Here is an 8,742-nt window from a genome sequence, read left to right as displayed (position 1 = left end):
CACCACCCACGTCTCTCACGGCTCGCCCCCTCCAGGTTCCCCCATCCCCCACCCGACGAAGCAATAAACATTACCTGAGCCTCTGGTCCAGGGGCTGGAGACCCAGAAAGGAACCAAATGCCCTCCCTGCCCTGGGGGATCTCCCTGCTTTAAAGCACCTCACAAAAGAGAAAACGTTATTATTTTGAGTGATAATTATAGTGGTGGTACAGAGAAGCCAAGAAGCTTTGGAAAGGTATGGGTTAAATTTGCTGCCAGAAGAATTCTCACCCTCAGGCCTAGGAAGCAGGTTAAGAACCCTACAGCCCTTCATCCTTATTTACTAGTCCACAGCAGGCCCCAGGCTGGGGTCTGGCCACAGCCTGGTCTCTGTTATGTAATTGCTTCACCAGAGGGTGGGTGAGGCAGACACAAAAAGATAGGGTCTGAGAGGGAAGGAGAAGGGCCCCGGGAGACGGAAGCTCAGACAAGGCACTTTGTCCAGGTTTATTGGGGCAGGGGTGGTCTGGGAAGGTTTCCTGGAGGAGGTGTGAGAGATGGGTACGATGTGACCAGGTGCAGAAGTGGAGGGAGGACACCCAGGGGCCATTCCCTCATTCCATTCCTCCCCAGTACTTATGAATCTGGAGGAACAGCAGTTGGAAGAAACACACACAACCTCACAGCGACTCCACCTAACTGTGGGGCCCAGTGCAGAATGAAATGCAGAGCTCCATGTTAAAAGAGAAGTGTTAGGAATTTCAAGATGGCCACAGGAGAGTATGGGGACTTGTGCGTCTCCAGGCCTCGGGAAACTCTCCAGAATGAATGATTAGATTGGGAATGAATTGCTTAATGACGGGCTCACAGCACCCAATGTTCTCTTCTAGTGAGCTGGCAGAGCAGATCAAAGCGCCAGCCCATTTTACAGTGGGGACACACTGAGGCTTGTCCAGGACACAGCCAGAGGAAGGCAGGGGTGCAGTTGTAATCCCATGAAGCTGGCCCTGGATAATGTGTGTCTTCTGTCATTTTTGGTTTCAAGAACAAACAACTTGAAAAGGCTTGAGTGGACTTACTATGTCATGCACAGAGAAGTTTGGGTGCAGGGGCTCCCGCCAGGGTCAGTTAACGCCAGGGTCAGTTAATTCAGTGGCTCAATCAAGCCAGGAAGGACCAGGTTCCTCCACCCTCCTCCCCTCCATCCTCAGGGGATCCGGACTATCACCCATCATGGCACCCAAGTGGCTGCAACAAGTTAGCATCACCCACATACAGGACAATGCAGAAGAATCTTGTTTAACCCATCAGGGTGCCCCACAAATCTGCCCTCACTCCACCTGAGCCTCAGTCAATCATTGGCAAGGAGAACAGGAGCATCATAACTGCCTTAGACCAGTAAGTGCTGGCCCCTTATGGGGGCCTCATTATTCCCATTTAACTCCATTTCAGATGAAGGCACTGATTAACTGGTTTGCCCAGGGTCTGGTAGCTGGCAGGTGTGGGTGGCTCTGAGCCCTTACATACCCTGGGCAGTACCCTGCACTTGGGTGGACACGGATTCTGTTCCATCTGCCACACAGATGGTAACACGTGCCTAGTACCTGTGACCTGGACAAGGGTTGAGCAGACAATATGTAGTAAAATTGGCTGTTTTCGTTACATGGGGTGGGTATCTACTTTACATCTGGGTTGTGCTGGTTTTTATTAGTTACTCTGATGAGGAAATATCCAGAAAGTTCTCAAATCCCTCCCGTTCTCCAGGTTTAGTAGGAAGCCAAGGAAGCCAAGAAGAAAAAGTTTCTGTTAAGACTTCCAGAATATAAATGAATCACAAGGTGCTTGGGTGCTTGAGATTGAAACAATGTAACAATGTATTCCCCCCCTCCCCCACAGGGACTCAGTGGTGTGGAACAGCTTGTTGGTCATAGTCACGGAAGCCCATTAGTTTATAATAGGGTATCCAGGCAACCTTTACAGAAATGGATTAAAACATAACTAGCATCTTGCATACACCTATAGTGACCTAATAGCTCCTACTGCAACAGTTTCTGGGTGCTGACTCCCCCCTTAGCTTAGTAGTAAACGTATAAAAGGCATGGCCCTGCTGTACGTGGGGCTAAGACCCTTGGCGATCGCTCTCCTCTGAGCCCGCTGGCGTAAAATAAACCTCCTCCTTTCAGGACATCCAAGTGCTGCTTGGTTCTTCTGTCGGTGATCCAGTCCAGGTTTTCTGGTTTTCCATAACATTTGGTTCCCTGACCGAGAAACCCAACCGCGCTGGCCCGTTTTTACCACCGGTTTGGGGCAACTGGCAGGGCGGTGACGGAGCGGGCGACTGCAATGAAGAAAGCGCACCCTGCCTGACCCTTTGGCAGTGTCCCGCCCAGCCGCCTCGGACCGGCCCCCCGCTCCGCTGTTCCCACCGGACTCGAGGAGGTTTGGCAGGTGAGGGCCTGGTTCCGATGTCAGATTATGGTAAGAGCTGGGGGCCCTCGACCCAGTGAGGCCCACCCGCTGGGGTGCAAGGGGAGCCTGATCACCTCCTGGACACCTCTGAGAGGACTCACAGGTAGAGATTCCCAGGAATGGAATGTCTAAACCCCAGTCGGGTGTGTGAGTGACTGGGCAGGGCAGCTGAGGACGTTCAGCTCACACTGAATCTGTGATTCTCCGGCTTGCGCCACAGTCTGAGCCGGCCCTCGTCCGCATTCGCCGTCGGCCTCCACGACATAACGGAGACTCAGCTTCGGTGACCTGGCCTGGGACTTATACGGGTGCACCGTAGTCAAGGCTGACCAAAGTCTCCGCGAGGAGCGTGAACAGATGGGCATCTGATTGGTCTCCTCCTGGAGGAGGCCTCCCTCCCTTGTCTGTCTTTGGGGCATCGTTACATGGACACGTTATGGGAGCCGGGGCGGGGCAAACCCAGTTCTTGAAACCAGGATCAAAAGTTTCAGGAAGGGATTTCAGGGAAATTATGGAGTAAATATGACCCCAGCAAGTTAAGGACCTTGTGTGAATCTGCCTGGCCCACCTTTGATGCAGGGTGGCCTCCTGAGAGAACCCTAGACTCCCAACAGTTCGCCGAGTCTGGTGAGTCATTACTGGGGATCCAGGCCCCCCTGATCAGCTCCCATATACTGACTCCTGGTTAGGAGTTACACAGACCCTTCCCCCTCGGGTGCCACTCGTTTGCAACAGGCAGGGACAAAGTAGGGTCTTAACTGCCTCAACAAAGCGGCTTATAAAAGACCAACAGAAGCCTGAGCCTCCACAAAATTTTTGCCAGTGATCCAAAGGAAGAACCAATATCACCCCCACCTTATGCGCCCCCAAGGCCATCAGCACCCAGCCCCAGTCCCGGACACTCGGCCACCATCCTCCAGGTCCAGTGACCCACTCTCCCCTGTGGCAGCAGCCAGACTCTGCCCTCGACCGGGTGCAGCCGCCCTTTAGATGCTGGTACGAAAGACAAGGGAGCCTGAGAGGCATGATGGCGATGGGACCATCCAGCCCTGCCGGTCCATGCTTGACTCGGAAAAGCCACAGGACGGAGCTGGCCGCCCAGAGGTGGGGAGCCCAGGACCCCCCAGCCAGGGGCCAGTTTTGCTTACTGTAAAGAGAAGGGGCACTGGAAAAACGAGTGCCCCAACCGAGGCAAAGCCCTGAAGCCCAGCCACTACCGGGAGGAGCCCCGCAGGGAGAGGCTCACTGGCCCAGCACTGGCCCAGCAGGAACGGACTCTGCCTGACAAGGACACGCACCCTCTCTCTCGGCCCCCTTGAGCCCACGGTCACAATAGAATTGGGGGGCTGAAACATGGCTTTTACGGTCAACAGAGGGGCAGAACACTCTGGGGTCACCCTCCCAGCAGCCCCCTGCGGCGGAAGGACTGCAGTTATTCTCAGAACCACCAGGTTCTGAGCACTTCTGCCAAGCCTGCCGATGTGAACTTGGGGGCCACAAGGTCTGACAGGAATTTCTCTACGCCAGCCTCAAACTAGAGCCAGGGCAAGAAAAGCCAGGGCCCCTCGTGCTGGCAATAACCACACCCAGGGAAGAGGGGCAGAGGCTGCTCTGTGCCCAGGCCCCTCAAGCAGCCCACCTGAAGTCAGAGCTGCCTTCCCCTCGGTATGGGCTGAAGACAACCCACCTGCACTTGCTCATAACCGAGCCCCTGTCATTGCAGAATTGACTCCGGGGACCCAGATACAGAGACAGCGGCAGTGCCCCTCTTACATGAGGCGAGAGCAGGCACCAGGAACGCCTGACCAGAGAGGCAGGCATTCTAACTGATCATCAGTCGCCCCGGAACACCCCGCTCCTACCAGTCAGGAGGCCAGGAGGAGGGTGCTGACCTGTCCAAGACCTGCAAGCCATCAACAAGGTGACTGTTTTTCTGCACCCGGTGGTCCCAAACCTGTACACCTTCCTTAGCCAGATCCCAGGGTCTGCCAAATGGTTCACTTGCCTAGACTTAAAGGATGACTTTTTCTGCTCTGACTGGCCCCCCAGAGCCCCCTTTGCCTTCAAATGGACTGAACCAGATACAGGGCGGCCAATGCAGCTAACATGGACGTGGCTTCCACAAGAGTTCAAAAGCTTACCCATTCTCTTTGCAGAGGCACTGGCCGCAGACACTGCCAGCTTTCCAAGGAAAGCCACACGCTGCACCCTCCTCCAGTACGTAGATGACCCCCTCCGTGCCAGTGACACCCAGGACGCACACATGGGGCAATCTACAAGGAAAGAAATCTCCTCACTGCAGCAGGAAAAACAATCAAAAACAATCAAAAACAGGAAAAACAATGCTAAAACTCCTCGAGGCTGTCTGGCTCACAAAAGAAATAGACTTCACAGAATGTCCAGCCAAGCAGAGGACTCAGATAGCTCCTAGTAATAATGTGCACACACTCTGGGTGGGTTGAATCCTTCCCAACCAGGACAGAACGAAGCCAGGAGGTAGCCAGTTTTCCTGATGGAGACTGTGCCCTGGTTTGGCCTACCATCTACAATTCACAGTGATAATGGGCCTGTATTTGTAGCAGAAGCAGTACAAATTTTAACCAAATCTCTCAACATCACCTGGAAACTCCACACCACGTACAGGCCCCAGAGTTCAGGGAAAGTGGAGTGAATGAATCGCATCCTCAAGGAAACCCCTGCCAAGTTCTGTCAGGAAACTGGCCTCCCATGGCCGGACCTACTGCCCCTGGCCCTCCTGCGTGCCCATTGCACACCCAGAGCACAAGGCTTTTTCCTCTTTTAAACTAGTGTATGGATGTCCCCTCCCCACCCCACCTCATGTCTAGAAAGCCTTCCAGGAAACCTACACCAAATAGGAGATAAAGGAGTAAGGAAACAGCTCCAAGCCTTAGGGGCCACCCTGAATAAGTTACAACAATACACCATAGAAAGAGCCCTGATCTCCTTGGAGACCCCAGTACATTCCTTCCAGGTAGGGGACTCAGTTTAGTTCAAAAATTAGAGAAAAGACCCCCTCCAGCCTCAGTGGACTGGGCCCCACATTATTGTTCTAACCGCTCCTACTGCCCTCAAGGTCTCAGGCATCTCTCCATAGGTCCATCATTCCAGAGTAAAAAAGGCCCATCATTCTGATGAAAAAATACATCAGTGAAGAGCCCAGCTAAACCACAAGAACCCCTCTGCCTCCACCTCCGCCGAGAGCCCCCTAATAAACACCTGCACACAGTGTATCCTGACCCTCATCGGTGTGAAATTTCTCGTCCGGGGGATTAGATTCTCCGCCACTGCCCCTTCTGATTGGACTGTCCCCCAGAGTTGCCTTTTCCACTGTTTATTGGGTGATCGTAGGTTGTGCTGCTGTGCTTGCTTGCCTCTCTTAACTTCAGTCTCGGGCCTCAGCCTGGCTAACTTCCCCGTCTATAAAGTTGCCTCCATACCTGCTTGGACTAGGCCTCACTGCCCAAACGGCATTAAGACAGGAACACCCTGAGTTGTACAATTTTACACTGTCAGCAGAAGAATTCTATCATAAACCAAGATGATGCCCTCTAAAACGAATTTTTTAAAGGGGCATCAGAGGGAGGAATGATGAGGAAATATTCAGAAAGATCTCAAATCCCTCCCCCTCTCTGGGTTTGGTAGGAAGCCAAGGAAGCCAAGGAGAAAAAGTTTCTGTTAAGGCTTCCAGAATATAAAGGAATCGCAAGGTGCTTGGGCGCTTGAGCTTAAACAATGTAACAATGTATTCCCCCCCCAACAGGGACTCAGTGGTGTGGAACAGCTTGTTAATCATAGTCATGGAAGCCCATTAGTTTATAATAGGGTATCTGGGTAACCTTTACAGAAATGGATTAAAATATAACTAGCATTCTCAATACACCTATAGTGACCTAATAGCCCCTACTGCAACAGTTTCTGGGTGCTGACTCCCCACTTAGCTTTGTAGTAAATGTATAAAAGGCATGACCCTGCTGTACTTGGGGCTCAGACCTTTGGCGATCACTCTCCTCTGAGCCCACTGGTGAAAAATAAACCTCCTCCTTCCAAGACCTCCAAGTGCCGCTTGGTTCTTCTGTCGGTGATCCAGTCCAGGTTTTCCAGTTTTCCATAACAACTCAACTGTAGGTAAAGAACAGCTGTTTATTCACCCCTTAATCTCGACCCGTTTTCCAAGTGCTTTGCACGTCTTCTCTCCAGAATCCTCGCAAGAGCCCCATGAAGTGGCTAATGTGCCCGCCCGATGCCCAGATGAACTAGAGCATGCATCAGAACCACTGGAGGGCTTGTTCAAAGATGTGCCCACTCCCAGTTTCTGATTCTGTGGGTCTGAGCTGGGGCCTGATAATTTGCATTCTAGTAAGCCCCCAGGTGATGCTCTGCAGCTGGTCTGGGGACCAGACTGAGGACTGCTGGGTTAGAGGAACATTAGGCCTATGTGCTGGGGCGCAGTGGTCAGGAGGGCAGGCGGTATTGGGCTGAAGGCCAGGTGGACCTTGTGCCCTACCTACAGGCACTTGGTCAGGTGGGAAGTGGGGGCTGAACCCTCCCCACAATCTATTTGCCGAGTGCCATGCCCAGGATCAGGTCTTCAGTCCTTATGAGGAGCATCTTTTTTCCAATTTGCACAAAGGCACCACATAAACTAATCCTGAGTCTGACAGAGTCTGATTACAGGCCAGGGTCTATGGTTTGCACTGAGGGTTTTAAGCAAAAGAGGGACATGATCCCATTTAAATTTAAGAGCCTTCTGATGAACGGATAAACAAAATGCAGTTTATGCACACAGCAGATTCTTCAGTTTAAAAAGGAATTCTGATGCCTGCTACAACATGGATGAATCCTGACGGCATCATGCTCAGTGAAATAAGCCAGTCACAAGAAAACAAACACCGTATGACTGATTACCCAGAGTCCTCAAATTCACAAAGTAGGCTGGTGGGTGCCCGGGACTGGGGAGGGAGGATGGGGAGTTAGTGTTTAATGGGGATAGAGCATCAAGTTTTGCAAGATGAAGGCTGAGGGTGGATAGTTGCACACGGGGAATGTACTTAACAATGGTTAAAACGGTAAATCTTATGTTATTTTAACACAAACGTGCCCGCGGCTGCTGAGTGTAGGGACTGGGGTGCATGATGGGGGGCAGGAGGAAGCTGGACACTCCAGGGAGGCCCAGGTGAGGCCACGGGGACTTAGGCCGGCTGCCGGAGGTGCCGGGGAGAGACGCCGACAAACGCTGGCTGTATTCTGAAGGCAGAGCCGCCAGGACCTGCTGGGAGATGGCATGTGGTGGGTGACGGAAAACGGGTATCAAGGGCCACCCTCCCTGTCTGTCCTGGACGTTTGGACGAATGACGATTAATTTTCTAAGGTGCCGAGGTACTGCGGAGACGCCAGTTTCCTAGCGGGGGCAGGGAGTCAAACATCCTGTTCTGCCACCTTGGGTTTGGGATGCTCATTACAAAATCCGAGCGGCTGTCAGGCCTGAGTGGGAAGGAAGCGGCCGGGGAGGCCGGGCACATTACCAAGAGTCGGGGGCGCAGAGAGGTGGGCCAGGGAAGGCCTGGCCGCGATGGGCCGGCGGCTTCCACCCAGGCCCGGGCAGGAAGTCCATTCAGCGGCCAACGGCCCGAGGCCGGGCCGCCCAAGGTCTAGTTAACGAGCCCGCGGCGCGCCGCCCGGAGGTGGCCGGCCTGGCGCCCTCAGGCCTGCACCGCCGGGATGAAGCTCCAATCCCCTCTGCAGCCACATCTTCTCGGCAGGTTCTGAGGCGAGGCGCCGTCCGCTGCGGGCAGTCGACGACGTGTGGCAGGGGGCACGCTCCTCTTCTGTGCCGAGGCCAGAGGCCGTGCTCTGGGCTCACACTGAACAACCGAGCCGGGTCCCCAGACCCCGGCCAGCGCCGCCGGGTGCGGGCGGGGAGAAGCGCGTCCCCAGGCCTGACCGGAGCAGAGCCGGCCCCGGAGGTCCTCGCGGGCGCGCTCCCAGACCTGGGATCCCAGTCGCCGCCGGGCTCCACGTAGCTGTCGCCGCGGCCTCTCCTCCCCTCCTGCGGCCCGCCGGCGCCCAGCGTGCCTTCTGGGAAAGGTAGTCCAGAGTCTGGCTCGCCGACTGGCCATGTTTGCCAAGACCAGTAGGCCGCGGGCCGCGCTCGGCGCACCTCGGGAAATGTAGTTCTGGTGCTGGCGGAGCCCCTCGGAGACGGGCGTGCGTGGTCGCCACGGCGAGGGTCAATAGGAAGACGCTTTTGCCGCTATGATTCCTGGGAAATGTGGT

The 8,742-nt window shown here is 54.3% G+C and overlaps 1 long non-coding RNA gene across 1 annotated transcript; it reads right to left on the bottom strand.

Moving 5' to 3' along the window:
• Positions 1–2,259: 2,259 nt before the first annotated feature.
• LOC130682250 (uncharacterized) lies at positions 2,260–8,728 on the bottom strand. Its single transcript, XR_008995473.1, has 2 exons — positions 7,992–8,728; positions 2,260–6,588 (listed from the first exon to the last, which is right to left on the bottom strand). It is a non-coding gene; the product is annotated as an uncharacterized LOC130682250 (long non-coding RNA).
• Between the last annotated feature and the right edge of the window lie 14 nt (positions 8,729–8,742).

The sequence above is a fragment of the Manis pentadactyla genome (genome assembly GCF_030020395.1).
Source record: "Manis pentadactyla isolate mManPen7 chromosome 15 unlocalized genomic scaffold, mManPen7.hap1 SUPER_15_unloc_1, whole genome shotgun sequence".
Taxonomy (NCBI): domain Eukaryota; kingdom Metazoa; phylum Chordata; class Mammalia; order Pholidota; family Manidae; genus Manis; species Manis pentadactyla.
This window is presented reverse-complemented; position numbering and strand designations above follow the sequence as displayed.